This window comes from Anticarsia gemmatalis, chromosome 5 (genome assembly GCF_050436995.1).
Source record: "Anticarsia gemmatalis isolate Benzon Research Colony breed Stoneville strain chromosome 5, ilAntGemm2 primary, whole genome shotgun sequence".
Lineage (NCBI taxonomy): Eukaryota > Metazoa > Arthropoda > Insecta > Lepidoptera > Erebidae > Anticarsia > Anticarsia gemmatalis.
The window spans coordinates 9,233,829-9,250,849 of NC_134749.1; the positions used below are offsets into that span (position 1 = coordinate 9,233,829).

Sequence of the window (17,021 nt, forward strand, 5' to 3'; positions counted from 1 at the left end):
TTAAATTGACAGATAATTTTGTTAGAATAACAAATATTATTATTTTCATTATTACATTTACATACAAGATACATTTTTCCCATTATATTTTAAAAGTCACGAGTTGAAGCACTTAGCGAGGAATTTATACTTGCTATCGAGTAAAATATAACACTGCAGCATATCGTGTACGATTTACCTGCATAAAACATCGACTTTATGCCTTCGAGCTCTGCAATATTAGAACAAAACAAATAGAAGTATCGAATTTATTGTGAAAACGTGATACATTCGACGAAACGTAAATGTCACGCAACTCATTGGTCGAGTATTGCTCGTTACGACGATTCTTGTTATTTAGATTGATAGCACACGTACTGCAAAGGTTAACTGTGGAATTTAAAACAATCAAATACAATTTCTAGAAAAAAATACAATACGAGATGAGTACAAATTTCTTAACAAGGCAAAAATTGCTTACGTAGTAACAGCTGTGCTTAATATATCCATGGAAAAAGTCATCATGTCCTTAGCAAGCAACGAAAGCCAAGACAACTTTTTGTCATCATTACTGGACTATTCAAAATCTCATGAGCTCATGCCGAATGTGTCGTTTACGTCTTTACAATACATTTTGCTTACCCTAAATAAATTCCTTGACCATTTTAGATTGTTTTATTTAACTGGTGGTGGTTGTATGCAGATCAATAGTTGTCGAATATAACTTTTTCTGTTTTGAAATGTTTCTGTAGTTATGGAGTTATTGATCCAAATTACAGCACTCGCATTAAATAGTTGAACCGCGTAGCTTCAAGTACCAAAAGCAAAACGTATTGCTACGAGTCAATTGCCTGTTCAAACAGGCAGACGTAGACGGAATAGCAAATATGTGAGCGCCTATTTGCTACCATTATATGAAGGAAAAGTCACTAGATATGTCTAGCTACATCCCACACCCAATAGATTTTGTTTATGTAGTCTCGCTGATGATTCATCTGGGTATTTTTATTTGAGTACTTCTTATAGCTTTGTTTACAAATAGGCTAGCCACAAAATATGTTTTGCAAAACGTGAAAATTTATTTTAGAGTTAAACATTAAAACAGGAATTTCATAAGATATGAAATTCTTCCCCAAATATAATTGTGTTTTCCTGGGAAATGCTAGAGTAACTGTACTTGCTTTATGTATTAAGTAGTTTATAAAACAGCTCCAAGAGAAACAATTGCACTTCAATATTGTGTATCGTTGAGCGAGTCTAGATCTGGGATCGCGAAATACCTTCCTATATCGAGACAAATCTGTACGGCTTACAGCTGTTTGTTTCAAGTTTAGATGTTTTAGCAGACAATACGATACTCGATAGTACTCGTTTTAATGCCCTATTTTGTTTACTCTACATTCGCAAAGACAAATTTCTCATTTAAAGCAAGTGTCGGCATTTCCTTTATGTTGAGAGCCAACAACTTCAAAGCCTGATCCTGCATCATAACAATTTCGTTTGTTATCTCACCAAACGAATGTCGTTAACTTGAGAACGGTTTCACTTGTTATTGAAACGGTCTGTTTGAATGCTAATTTCCATATTTACTGGTTAAGTATGGACTTCCCTATAATGTCACTACTGTAGGAATTTGATAATATTATTTTGATTACTAGTATCAAAAACGTTAAGAATGTTTGGTTTAGATTACTCAAATTAAAAATCAAATTCTATTTCATAATTTTAATAGCTCCCAACTAAAGGTCCACGATTTGAAATATAATGACATTGCAAAATAGTAGGGGTAAATGTGGAGATTCTGACTTTAATTATTATTATCTCGGTCATTTAGAAGTAATATGGGACACATTAGTATGGTACAGAACAATAGCAATGCAATGGCGTCCCTTGCACACTATTGTGCGTTTCATTTTTATTCACGATTCGCATTATTTTTTTAATCACCATCATTGTTGACGTGTGTGCTTTCAACAATAGGAGCTTCATAATCACGTGGCTTCTGTACAAAGAGATCGGATATAGGTCATGATAATCCGTTTGCAAACGTGTCAGTCGAATGGGCAGCTCAATTTCGTCCCTGTAATTAAGGAGTCACCTGCGTGAACAACTCACTCCACGTAATTAAAGCTTTCAACTTGGGTCGAGTTATGTCGACCCACTACCACTAGGGAGACTGCGGTTTGTGAGTCAAATTTCATGCAGATAATAGGACCTCTATAACTGCGCAACTTGTGAGCTTAGCCACGATTTAATTGAAACCGAGAATAAACTGGGCAAGTTTACAATATAAATAGGCATCCTCTTCGCGGATTAATTTAATAATTTAATTGTTTCAAAGCATTGGATTTTACAGTTATTAACTTTTGGAATCTATATCTGTTTAAACTTCTTATCGAAGCATAGAAAACAACTTCAGTAAAGTTTTCGTATTCTCAATCTTTGGTCTTGAAGATATCGCAATGACAGAATCGTCGTAAGTTTTGAGGAATTTATTCGAATACTCCCCCTACTTTCGAGTACTAATTCCCATCGCATCCAGATGTGTTTAAGTCACTAGAAAATCCTTAATGATGATAAAAAATGCATCGTAAGTACGTTTGTTCTTGTACCTGGACCTTTGGCACACCTAGATGCCAAATATAACCTTAATTTAAATCACTTACATAATCGTATTTTTATTTAAAACAAGTAATCTAAATGTATAGGTGTTCGGGTTTTTGTTCTTACAAATTGATAGTCAGACCCTTTTGTCAAAACATGGTGTGACGTATGTTGTGTACCTTCACGTGTATGTGTTTGTCCGATAAATATACGCATATTCTGTACACTGTACAGCGACACCTACGAAATGTGGTAGCCCACACAGAATGTTAACACACATACAATTACATCCCACTCGCTATCGCCTGCTATATCATGTGTTGGGAAAATTAGAAGAGACGTGTGTAATTTCCATTTTAAGTATGCTGCTTTGTGCCGCGGTCAATGCATAAAAACACACTCACACCATGAATTAGTGTAACAAACATTTCTTAAATTGCTGTATGTTAATATGAGTTTATATAATCAAGAGCTAGGATTGCGTGAAATTCTGGACCAGAAAGTCAATATAGAATTTAAAACAAGCGAAGCTGCGAGGGTCAGGTAATAAAGTGCACTTTTGAATTAGCGTTAAGTTCTTTAAAAATATTATCTATACAGAGTAATTGAAGTTACGTGGAACACGATATCTACTGTAGTTGATAGAGCAATAGGTGTATCTGAAATGGGACGCAGCGCTAACGGTAGCGCCGGCGCCCAGCCCACTTGGACTACGGCCAACATCTACTGTTTGTTTATAACATTAAAACGTTTAATGTCGTCGAACCTCTTCCAAACTGAACGCCGTGAATTTTTACAAGCAATGCTGGCGAGCGTGTCTCCTAGCAACATAATCTTTATGAAATAATATCCGGTGTTGCCCTTTGGACTACAACCAAGTTTCTGTTGAGTAAGTAATAGTAAAGATTTTTGATAGTTTACAACAATCGTGCATCGTTATTTTGAAATTCGATTGGAACCTTTTTTATTTTATTACCCGTAATAAACACAGTCGATCTTTGTTCCCCAATGCCTGTAAACACCGATGTTTGCAGAAACAATGACATGGGCCAGTGTCGATATTAGAATATGGGTGAACAGTATGTGTTGAGTTTCGTAAACACACATAATAGGATGTTTAATCACACGAGCCGCGTAAATGTCCGTGTTTACATAGGACTCCGAAACATCTGGTTTTGATGAACTGAATACTTCGCATTCAGGTTGGCGGCACTTGAAATCGTGCCAGCTTATTTTAAGTGGCGACGTCTGTTCAAGATTTGTGTCTAATGCCCCGCGTTATATTTTATCGTTCGTATTGAAATCATCATTTATATTGCATTTTCCATAACATTTGGTCTATACAACCAGTATTATTAAAATCTTTCATTGTTTGTATTGGGTGTCATGAAAATATTACATTTGACGATTTCACTTTTGCGACAGTCACTCTCTCCGTCGGCGCGGTTGCACCGATGTGCATGGATGCACAACACATTCATGCATAATTCATTCGCGCAGCTCATTTTTGCAATATAATTAATTCGGACACATGTCGCATTGACATGCGTCTGACATTTCATTGTATATCTCTTCGTTTTAATGGACGTTTTTTCCGGTAATTAATTCATTGTAATGTTTGTTTCTATTTCTTATGTTGACGATTCCTAGTATAATTTAAACGCACGTTAAACTTTTAACGAGTGTTGAACTATTCATATCTTATCTGTGTTGCGCAATTTAAGCAGTCCTCCCCTAGCTCCTTCTGTTTCTAGCACGAGTATGATAATGAACTGAAATGGGTTATAGTTTGTTCCCAATATCCCCCGTAACGACGGCAACTCGACGGCGACTCCCGCCGGAAACAAAGTTTGATTTAGTTGAGACACGACAATCCGTTTGTTGTAATGTTAACGAATCCAATTATAGGTTGTTACCTACGTTCAACGTTAATGTTTCTCTCGATCTGTTAAATGTGGAACATTTAAACCATTCAGTTACAAAAATATCAGATAAATTATGCACACAAAACATGTTCACTATTAATCCTTTAATGCATTCGTATTCGCAGGAACTGCAAACAGCTAATGGCTATTTATAGGAAGTCGACGCAATAACTTTTTTCGCTTACTCCACACCAACCCTTTTACAGAGTAAGCCAAATTCCCGGAGGAATTCCTCCCGGCAAAGGGTCGGGGCACGGTTCTTTTCTAGTGAATACCATTATTTGAGTAACCTAGAGCCTAGTACGTATTTTCCTTTGTCAACATCATGAATATAATACATCCAGTACGGTATGTTATATTGTATTCTGTTTTCTCAGATATTTCTTTTGTTATGGATATTTATAGAGAAGTGAACAATTTAATTACAAATCGAATGTTACTTACTTTTAAAATATAAAAGCTTTCTTTGAAGACGTTACTTTAAGAAAATCGTTTCTAACTTCCTGTTGGGACACTTAGTTTTTTTTTTCATAATACGTATCGCCCAGGGCTAGGAGAGATATCTCGAGATACTTTCTCGTTTTAACACATTTGCCAGAAAGTCGGGTAGTTGGGGTACAGGGAGACATGGCATTGCCCCGAGCCAGTCGTCAGCTGTTCACTCAGCTCCTTGCACATTTATGAAAAAACTTTCGTCTACATTCTTGGCATTGTCTTTGCTTCCACAGTTGGGAATGTGCTATAGCTATATTGTATGTAATGGTCGTTTTCATTCTCTGCATACTGATCTAGTGTCTTTGTGCATGTAATGGTTGGGAAGCTAATTAACCCTTTGACTCGTAGTGAGCGAGACAGTAGAATTTCTGCCATTACCGGCACACATGTAGGTATCTACATTTTATTTTATTTTACATAATTGCTACACTTAGCTCTTTATGTAGACAGTTAATATTTTTGTGTTGTATTTCAATTTGACCAATCCTAATTGATGTATGTCATATGGATGTATGCAGAATCGTAATTTTAAGTGATACTCAAAAGTATCACTGTCGCTACGATATAAGAACGTAACGTTTTAAGAATTGTTAAACTTAACGAACTCAGCATTCGGCTATTGGACTCCCGGGACTGAGTATTATCTTTTTTTTATATATTCGACATACTCAATTGAAATGATGGCTGCCTTCGCTTCCACATGGCCATTAGAAACTACTCGTACACATTCTTTCTTATAACTTTCCACCAGCTATTCGATTTCTTTTCATACACTGCAAAGTTTAAACAAGGTACGTGTATCTGTAAATGCTCATTTTAAACTTATGCACCGCAGTATATTGGCAATAATGCAAATAAATATGAGATTGTAGAAGTTATAAAAGTTAATAAGTAACCTCGACAACTGTTCACTTGCTCGGCCTGTTCCTTCGCGGCCCACTGCCTCGTTGTACTTTTATGAAAAAAGTTTTACTCGTTGCACTTTACTACGGCTTTCGGCTTTGAAAATTCTTGTTAGTCAGTAATCTTTTACAGTGCTCAACAATAATTTGTACGTACGTTATTCGATTTATTTAAGGAACGTATTAAAAAATATTTTCATTTGTTTTCCATTTGTATAGCTTATTTGAAGTTGTTGAAATTAAGAGACTTTAACTACTTTTTAAATTATACAAGTAGGTATAATTGTACATAATGTATAATCGTTATATATACTTGCATAACGTTCTCATGAGATTGGAATAGAAACTAAGGAATGTCACGTGCCGACGATCCATAAACATCCTTTTCCTTTTGCCACAATTTATTATTCTTGACCTGGAAAGTCGGGAAATATAGTACAACCTTATCGGCTTTCTAATAAGCAGCCTCTTTACTACAAAACGTAGGCAATGATAGCTTACAAATTATACTTCACGTCTAATATACACACGAAATAACGGACATATGACTCGGTGTTCAATTCGAATGATGTGCAGCACATAAAGCATTCACACATTACAAAATTCAACATTTAATTTGAACCTCGTAGCATTCACTTAAAGCTCGTAGCAAGTGCTACGAACCGTTCGCTATGCAAAATAAAACAATCACGTTACAAGAACTCAGGTGCAGTCTAATACGTAAGTCTGTTTAAGCTTTTTCATTCTGTGCTCTTGAGGATCTCACGGCTACGGCACTCGCGCTGAGCCGCTTACTCGCTCCGCTCTTCTCGGCTACGGCACGAACACCCGCCCCAAAGCTTATGCGCCACGGCCTGACCGCCCTATCTATTTGCGCAGACGTCCAATCAACTGTGTCGATTCAAACAATATTTTCATTCCAAACGCTATTTTGAGGTTATTAGGTTTGGTCGTGATCTGTTGAACTTTGGATTTGATTCGAGTCCTAGGAAATTGGAAAATACTGTTTTCTAAAGTTGTATGGATGTGTTGTTAAATATAGAGTAACCCTGTAAGTGACACCTCTGTGCGTCTAAGTGCCTTTGATCTTCTTCAATATAAAAAAAATCTACCAAAGGAACTAAATCGAAGAATAATAGCACCAATTTTCCTTTATAAGAACCCTTTTTTGAGGATAACATATCGCAAAATAAAGGGTAAGTGTTTGCAGACTGATGACGCCTACATTTTATAATATCATAGCAAAACCCTTACGTAGTAAGTCCATGGGAACACAACTAATCCTTGTGCAAAAAAGCTTATTTCGCCTACGCAAGGACACGGCAAAATAAGTAAATATCTTGATCAAATCCCTTACACAAAATCACTATCTTGACAAAGACCCTAGGGATTTCGTTTAGGTTAGTTTTTGTTAGGTTATGTTTGGTTATCAGCCATTTGATCAAATCCCGAGAGCTGTGATCACGACATTTCTGTAATAACCATCCGCCTTATACATTTTTGTCTAATCTATTTTGTTTTTAGGTTTTTTTTTCGTAAATACACTAACAACCTTTTGGAGTCTTCCACGTTTTTTTCCGCTGCTATTAAATAAGAAGATACTTTGGTTTCAAGAACTTTCGTTCACATCAAGTGAAATTTATTACATAAAATATATCCGAAATGAATAGACAAAATATACAGGAACAAATCTCTTAGGGAAGAAAATAGTTTATTCAATACTTGATTTATGTAAAGGCTTGTCGAAAGGAAAGGCGATTTGAATAGAGCTTCCCGTTAACCGTGTCGAACCTGAAAGCTTTTCATAAATGAACCTACTAGGTGCTCAGTGCAAGGTGGCTAAAAGCCCCCGTTGTTATATGTATATGAAACTTTATACTTCGGTGCGATGAGGCAGACGTACCCATTGAGCGACACATTAAAAGCCTGACACGTGAACATGAGCCTGCCATCATCAAGATGTGTTTCGAGCGTAACTGGTGAATGTTTGCGTAAGGCTTTATTCGTGCTGACGTCACTAAATATCTTGTTGAAAGCCCCTAACCATTAACATTCATTAGTCTGATTCATCTTAAGCGTAATATCTAAGAATATTCGACTTGTAGAATCGCATCCTTATTCTCAGTTGGTATTCACATACGCTCCTCATTTTATTACTAGAAGTTCGGAAGTACTTAAGGATGTTTGGAGTGTCTCGAACATAGCACACGTATAACTATCGAGCGTTGCATCATTAATGCATGTTGTTTACAAGTTCTCACACGGTTATTGGAAAACTCCTTTATCTGTATGACGAGAGTCTCGGGCCAACTGAATTGAAACTCTGTTTGATGTTAATGTAAACTAGTAGTTCACAAATCCTGTTTACATTTCTCGCAGGAAGGATTCAGGAATTTATCTTTGAGAAAAATCTAATTCTGTGAAAAATAAATATATTAAAATATGATTTCATATATTTTACAAAGCTATCTGCTAACCTCCGTTATCTTACTGACAGAATTATATTGCAAAGGACCCTTCCCAAGCACGCACTATATTAAATTTTAATTATTTACAACGCATTGTGTTCATGCATGTTAAAACCACATCATTTTCGTCCTGTCAGTTTCGTGTCTCACTTCAGTAGGTATTATTTATAATTACAATCGTTATTTAATTAGACCACTCTCACGTAGCACATCTATTTTTCAGTAACACGATTTATGTATTTATATCACATGAATTCATAAAACGTATGCTTTAGTGATTTTTATTATTTCATATACGTAATATAATTACTGTTGAATTTATTACTGAATTAATAACAAGCAACACAAATCATGAGTAAAAGTTTACACATAGACACAACACATAATTGACAACGCATATTATTCTTTGTAAATTGCACAAATCCTTCTTTCTATACCTGCCAGTATCAATCCTCATTTCTAGTTCTTAATAGCTACAAAAAGTAATGAATCTAATGAGTAGAGAAGAGATGGAAAGTGTTTAAATTGTATTGCGTGTGTATCGTTCATGCAACTCCAGGTTACCATTGACTGGGAACATGCGATCATCGTTTAGTGATACCGACCTTATAAGTTGTAACCACAAACGTTGCCGCCGTGCCGCCGCTAACACATTTATTACTTTCTTCAACACGCGTGTTTTTACACGTGGCCGATGAACTGTTTTTTGTTCAATAATTTATATTGAATGCGATGTCTTTCATGTCGGCTGCTAATGGCGTATTTATTAAACGCTATTAAAAGGATATTATTTCAGTCATTTACTACATGTATATTAGTCTTGGTTACTTCTGGTTTTACTGTTTTATGTCATTATAATGTGCTATGAAAAAGGCAATCGTATATTAAAATTAATGCAGGCAGAAAGTTTTTCAATCAGGCTGTATTTAGTACATAACAAGCATAATCTAATAATGTGGTCATCGATCTCTGCTAATCATCATTTAAAGGAATTATGCAATTTTGCACTCCTATTTCATGAAAACATCGAACTTCTCCAAGTTATAACTCAAGTGATTACAACTCCCCCAATCTCGATGACGAGTAAGTAATCGATACTTGCGAATTTTATTGTCTGTTTTATTACGGCAACATAGTCATCACGTAGATAAATCGATGATTTATTGTTTCCTTGAAGGCCTTGTTCAATTTAATGACCAATAAAAAGGTAAAGCCTATGGCCGTCTCATCTTCATATATTTTCCAAAGAAGCGATTGTATAAGACCGAGTGTAATAAAACAGGACTTATTCGTTTAAGCTATTTCCTAACTGGCGTAAGAATAATTAGTATTGCCAATAAAACAGACAGGTCTTTGTTAGAGACGGAACATGTGATCTTTGATTAGCTTTTGAATAGGGATTCGGTATTCAGAGAGTGGCCCACAATTTACTAATGTTTCTCAATCAACATTTTGTACGTTAGTTAATTTTTTAAAGCCTTACAACGCGTTTTATTATGTTGTGCACGTCATAGCTTAGTAAATGGTGTTTTGGCGTCATCTGGCTACGTTATAGTTGTAACGATAGCCGCGTGGCCTCTAGCGCGCCACTTGTGCCGGTCGCTGTCGCGCTGTGATGAACGTCAAGCTTTTACGTTACGTTACGTGACACAAGCTCTAGTAGCAGACTTTAAAATGTTGAACAACGTTTTACTTAAAATCCAGAATAACAGCAAAAAAACTTCTAGCGCGAAAGTAAAGCTGCCTTCTTTGTGGTATTAGATACAAAACAGATACTGTCCAGACTTAAATATTGATGTAAACTTACTTTAAAAGCTTTTCAGACTTTAATTAACTTTTCTCAAGTACTTGTAACATAATTTCTTCTACATCAATGAACATTTTCCACGAAACTTAAGGAGTTGAGCTATTTCGATTACAAATATGACATCTGAAGGTCTAATATCAGACGTGTACAAATAACATTTACGTAGTTAGTAGACAGGTAAATAAAATCTTAAAGATATTTCGGCATATTATTATGTTCACCAGTCAGAAATGTTGGATTATAGCAATATCACGTCGGTACCTTTCATCAAAGCCGCATACATTAATTAGGAGAGGATTAAGGCGTGACATGCTTTCATTCGGATGTTCTGTTAGCTCGAAGCTCAAGAATCTTCGATTCACATATATGTACGTTGTACAAATATGTGTCAGTCGAATACTGGCCACATGTTCATTAAATAAATTACATAAATCGATGAAATAACCCTTATGCTATTCAAAGTCTTCACTTAGTAATTGTACAGAAGATACATTAACGTTAATAATAAGAATATATCGATACAATAAAGCTACGCCAGAAGCGAAATAATGTGAAATCCAAAACGTATCTGAGGTATGCGATTTGTCAGGCAAACGTGAGTGTCCCATTAATATAAGGGAACGAATCTTCCGTGCAAGACAAAGAAGCTAGTATCAATATTTATTGGCGTGCTTAGTATTAATCGGGGCGGATCGTGCCACTGTATCGCGACGGCGCGGGCGTACGTTGTCGACTCTGAATAGATGGACTGTCGCGGTCGGAGCTTGCCTAATTTTTCTTCAAGGAATATTGTTTAAATCTCACTGTAGTATTAACTCGACAAAATTTAAAAAAGCTGTGGGAAAGTTTTTTTTTGCGTTCAGCGTTTTAGTGTGGTTAATTAATCTTCATTTAACTTGATGACGTATAATTTTAAATGCACTTCGAGTGGGCTTTTAAATTATATGAAAGCCTCCTTGTACGATTGTCCGTTTTTGTTTATAATTTTAACGTCCATCTCGTAGCGCCCGCGTAGCATAAAGCGGTCGTAGCCGCGCCCGCCCTACAGGCTAACCGCCCGCTCTGATATCGCCGCGCGTCGCTCGCCTCCGGTATCACCAATAAAATTCTGAGTCGAGTCAGTAGAGTCAGTATGCCTCCAGACACAGCCGAGGTCGGACGTGTGGCGCACGCCGCGGTCTCGCTCACTATTCGCGTACGAAATGTGTGACAATAAGTGTTGCTTCCTCTTTGTTATCTAGAATTTTGATGTGTTTATAGACAGATAACGCTGTTATTATACTTAGAACTCTTAAATTACATAAGGATTGTATCATTAAGTGTGTAAATATATCTTCATTGCCGCTACGAATGTAATCAACCGTAAAAGGGTAAGATGATTTTTGAGCGCTTTGTTGTGTTTTTTTTATTGTTATTTGGTTTATTCATAGCAGACAAACAGTGTAGTAATATTTCTAATACCGTTTTGCCCTTGAATTGTGTGGTAGGCACATAGTGAACAATGTAGCAAGCACGCAAACGTTTTATGATTTCGTCGCACATTATTTAGCGATTTTCCATATTACCTTCATTGTTGAGTCATCATGTCGTCAGGCAGTTTCTTCGTGTGAATATACTAAAAAATAAAATAGTTCAACTGACAAAATATGATTCTGTTGTAGTGTGTGTTAAATATGTTTATAACTTAGATTCTGCTATTTTTTATCAACATAGCTTTTATTATTATTTGACAATGAAGTTTATAAATGATAAAAAAACAACTGTCATAATTATCTGTCTGTACAAGTCATAACAGTTATTGATACCATGATATTATACGATGTTGTGTACGTTTTTTTATGTTCATTGAGATTGTTGCGCGCAACATGTCGTTCTGAAATATTTATTTGTATGTGCGTGGACGTCCTCCACATAATTTGATGTCAGCATTTTCTCGGTCATGCATTATGCTGTTACTTACAGGCATATCTCTGGCCGACCGCAAATATTGGCGTCGTAAAACTGGGACGCAAAAAACTGCCTTGTATCCCTTACGCGTACAAACTTTCCATATCAGTATTCTTGGAAATGGTGATGGATCTCATTCATGTCTGTCGTGTTTGATGATTTTATTACGCCGGGACCTATTTTGGCCCGCAATTCGTACTAGATCGATGTCATTTAGCGGATTATATTCGGAGTAAGTTACGTTTTGCTGCTTCCTTTATAAAGAAAGTTATGAAAAAAAGGACGAGAGCTCGCTGCTCTTGCCATTTAGGATGAGAAATGGGCAGCGATGCAGTTGCGACAGCGTCGTCGGCGCGCACTAAGATTGCGGCCGTATTATGCTTATGCACTGAATATTCATTGTCGCCACGCGCTCAGAGTTGGTGCTCTTTAATCAACTCGTTTTGCCGACTTATAATCTCTTTGCTTTTGTTCTTGTAACCGTATAATTATCGCTGAACAGATTGAATGTAATATATTATGTTTACAGTTTTGACCTATCCAAATAATCTAAATCAATTTGTAAATTTTACTAAAATGAATTATAAATAACTTCCAAATTAAATAAATAGAGAACAGAAGTAACGAATAAATCGTGCCTGAGTGGTTGGGATGTCAAAATCATAGTTTTTCAAAAGCCAAAGCGACGAAAATAAAATACATTGGTAGAAGTGAGAATATGATTTGTAGCGCGAAACCTTTAAGCGTGACATTCATCAATAAATTGTTTCGTTGGACGGACGGAAACAAACTCAATGTCAGTAAAAGCCAATGGACACTGGATCTAAGAGCGAAATTACTCGAAAAATTGGTTCGGAAAGGATCCCTGTGGTAGCGTTATTGAAAAAAGGTCGACTTGATTGATATTCGAACTTTACACGTTGAAAATGGTGAAATGCGAAGCGTTTCGGTTTTTCGTCTCTGGCAAAAAAAGATTGACTCAATTTGTTCTTGTCCGTTACGAAATAAACTCGACGAAGGGTATTTTTAACTACGGATTTATCTTTTGGGAGAGTCTGTAATCGCCCTAATTTTGTCTAAACGAAATTAGTATTTGGAATGTTAAAATGTTAGATTAATGGATTATGTAAATGTTATGATGGAGTGGGTGCTTTATTTTGCCTTTGTGTTGCGGTAAAAGCTTAATAGACATTTAGTAGACACTTTTGTGGAATAAATTTTATCTTACTCTCTCCATTTGTTTCAAACACTTATTTCAGATACATTGTTGTAAAATAACAAATGTTTTGTAGGATTGTGAATATTTCGACTATTATATCAAAGACCAGTATTGCCTATCTGTTTTACGTATGAATTGAAAAATTAAATTACTGTCTTAAGATAGATTAAAGACAAATATATACATATTTGTCTTTAATCTATAAATTAAAGACAAATATATACATATTTGTCTTTAATTTAAATTAAATAAATTTATTAAATAAAATAAATTTAATTAAGTAATTCCAACGCCTAATTTCACAAGGCACAGAGACAATAGATGAATCAATGTATCTTCTACGAAAATACTTATCGTATTTTTTACAGGACGGTACCATTATTCTAACAAAAATTTAATTACCTCAACTGCGGTGCTCTAGGGGCCTATTGTGCCTTAAATAAAACGTCGTACGCACTGCCGACGACGGTCATGAGAGAGCTCACCGTGATAGATGATATTCGAGAACAATTAATCTTGGGCAAAATATGCGGACGATTTGCGAGCGAGTGGTCGGGCCTAATGGTCGGGAGATTATCACGCGTCCACGTCCCGCGCTTACCCCACCCGCCGTCATTAGCGGGCACAACGTCGCTTCAACTATACCAACCTAATAATTGATTGCAATAACACCTCGGCATCGATACCAACCCTCGATAAAAAAATACTGACGTTTGCATACGAGAGACGTCGAGGGAGGCAATAACGTGTCGCCGCACTCCCATATATCATACTGAGGGTTTTCATAAAGGAGGCGACGGAGCTGTGCGCTCGGACACTGAAGGCGTTGTTATGCGACGCCGCTGTCCTCGGATAATGTCTTGCATAAATTTACTGTAATCGTGTAAAGCCAGTGCCACTTGCATAATTTAATGCAAGCAAGCAATGCTGTTTACATTAAAAACGTCACAGGCAGATTTCGTTTTAAAACGTTTGCATTCTAAGAGTGCGATTTCTGCTGTTAAGTGAATCCACTAATTATGCATGAGAACACTCGGCAATAACAAGAATTTAATTGGACAAATGTTCGTTAATTGGAGATACCTGTTTGTGGTAACTTGCATTATACCTTGCAAATAGAATGGGTTATTGTAGTTGCCTGTACTGGGAATCAATATCGAAACATCAAGTTTGATTGCCTTTGATCAATTCAATAGCACTTTGGTTATTAATGTTTAATGCTTTGCACAAAGCGAAATCTGCTGTAACAAATTTGCAGTATTAGAATTCGAATTTATAATTAAAAAATACTAATTATGCCTTAGATAACTTTCTTGATCCGAGAAAATTACACAGAACGGTTTTCGATGAATTACTTAATCAAAAGATTACGAAGTAAAATACGCACTTTAAACACAAAGGCATGATAAACGATTATAGTTGGTATAAAGTTTTGAGAGAGGCTAATTGAGAGAGCAATGTAGATAACAAAGGATAATACAAATAAGGTATGCGGTGAGATACTATACTATAATTTTAATCAGATTTGTAGATGCCGCATTCATAGTGTTAGGTGCGAGTGTATTTCGTATATAGCGAAGTTGGGCGGGCACGGCAGGCAAGCACAGGGCAAGTCGTCGCGCCAATGCAAATTAGTGGAATCACAATTAGCGCTCGATTGTTGTTCGCCCTGCAGCTTGCATTTAACAAATGAAACAACCCAGGTAAGAGATTCTACAAATAAATTATGAAATGGCACTCTGTTTTCCTTCACAGACGTTCTCTTTGTTGCAATCTGTGCCGCTACAAATTCAATATTATGTGCATTGTGCAGTAGCCGCCGTACTATCTGCAATATTTTATCGATAATAATAGCCACCTTTACGTTTCTGTGTATTCACTCGTTATATATTTTCAATTTCAAGGTTTAGTTTGATCCGATAATAATAAAACGTGTACTTTATGTCCGATTTTACACGCAAATCATGGAAATTCCTGTTAATATGTTTATTTTGTAGTTATGTGTAATAAAAGCCAGCAAGTACAATTAATAACGTGCTGGAAGACGAATATGTTGAGCTATTTGTACCGCAAACAAAATGTCCACGGAATGTCCCTCGGGTTGACAGATGATGTTAAGGGCAATTAATCTTGACCAAATATGCGGGCGAATTGTGAGTTTCGCCTCCGTGCCCTAATGGCGACGGTACTGTGATGTCCTAACGCCTTGCATGCCTCTCCACGCAGGCTGTTTGTTATCTGTAAAAAGTAGATGACTTTAAAAATACTCTTACAGAATGTATGCCCAAACATGTATGCCATGGAATTTCGACAAACAGTTTTAAGACCAGTCATGCTTCAAAAATATGGCAGGTTTAGACATAGCTAATTATGTATACTTACTACACACTCACTACCCGTGTTTTTAGAAGAAAAAAAAACAATAATTCAGTTTCAATGTGGATCATAACACGAGACATCCAATATAATACGGACATGTGTCATTTCAATAATACCACAAAATGAAAGTAATACCCCGATGTCCACTTTGAGAAAACATTTAATGGTATCCGATGGACCCCTGTCATTTTCAGCGTATCGTCTGATTCACACGGTTCAATATTTCAGAAGTTTGATCCTCGTATTATAGAAGCTCGGTGGCATTATTATGCGGGTTCTCCGAACGGGCCCTGTGACTACGAGGTGTGGTGAACGAGCAAAGTTATAATAAGTTGGTCCCTTCATCTCCAACGCGAGGGTATTGTCTTTTGATCCGTTATAACGGCTTTAACACGCCGACTTTTATACCATTAAAACAAATGGATTTGGTCCCGATATGTATGCCTATATATGAAAATATTGTGTTGTTATCTTTTTATTGTTCGAAGTGCAATCCATCATTGATTCATTTATCGTCCGTTTGTTCCATATAGTTGATGCCGCAAATCTGACGTTTTATCGTCGAGGTATAAAGCTTTAAAGTTGATTAATTGATAAATCTGTGCTGAAATGAAAACTTTCTGTGGATTTACAGTGTCCCTTGTAGCACATTTAAAGGTCTAAATTGAGCATTATATTTTCAATTTTGTCGCTTAAGGATCGCGGTGGGAGAAGTAAATATTTGTTAGAAAAGTTGGAAACTAAATATTCAAAACCAACTGAAACTGACTCAAAAGTGTATGTCTAAAAGCTTTTTAAGTATTTTATACGAAAGAAAAATGGTAGTGACAAATATTTTTTGCAATCTGATAAATTATACTTATGAATGTTAATTAAAATAGGACAAATACCTACTTACAAGTAAAATTGGGGCATATAGGCAACGTGAACGTTCGATAATATATTTTATATTTTCAGTTGCCAAATGTTCAATCTTAATAACACACGTTAAAGAATTTCATTTGGGTCTACCAAATAAAACACAAAATGTGAACATTGGCACTTGATTTTTTTACCCAGGAGAGTACACGGACACAAAATGAAATGGCAAAAATTAAATTCTGCTCGGATCTAACAACTTATTGTTTGGCTTCCTCTTTTTGTGTGATTCTTTCGCTTTGCGCACAGTCAAATTGGGATGAAAAGAGACGAAATAATGATTAGCCAAATCACCGAGTCACCGGTAATCTTCACGCATAATAAAATGAATGTGTTCACAATTGCTGCTTCAGAATTGCTAGTCATACTAAGTCAAAG

General features: G+C 36.1%; 1 protein-coding gene across 5 annotated transcripts in view; it reads left to right on the forward strand.

Moving 5' to 3' along the window:
- Positions 1-17,021, forward strand: part of sfl (N-deacetylase and N-sulfotransferase sfl) — an 89,429-nt gene that overhangs the window by 27,401 nt on the left and 45,007 nt on the right. The window contains exon 1 of one of the 5 annotated variants that reach the window (XM_076114685.1): positions 11,324-11,550. The exons of the other annotated variants lie outside the window; for them this stretch is intronic. The gene's annotated coding sequence lies outside the window, so the exon portion shown is untranslated. Of the gene's footprint in view, positions 1-11,323; positions 11,551-17,021 lie in introns of those variants that run through there. 5 annotated transcript variants of the gene reach the window in all.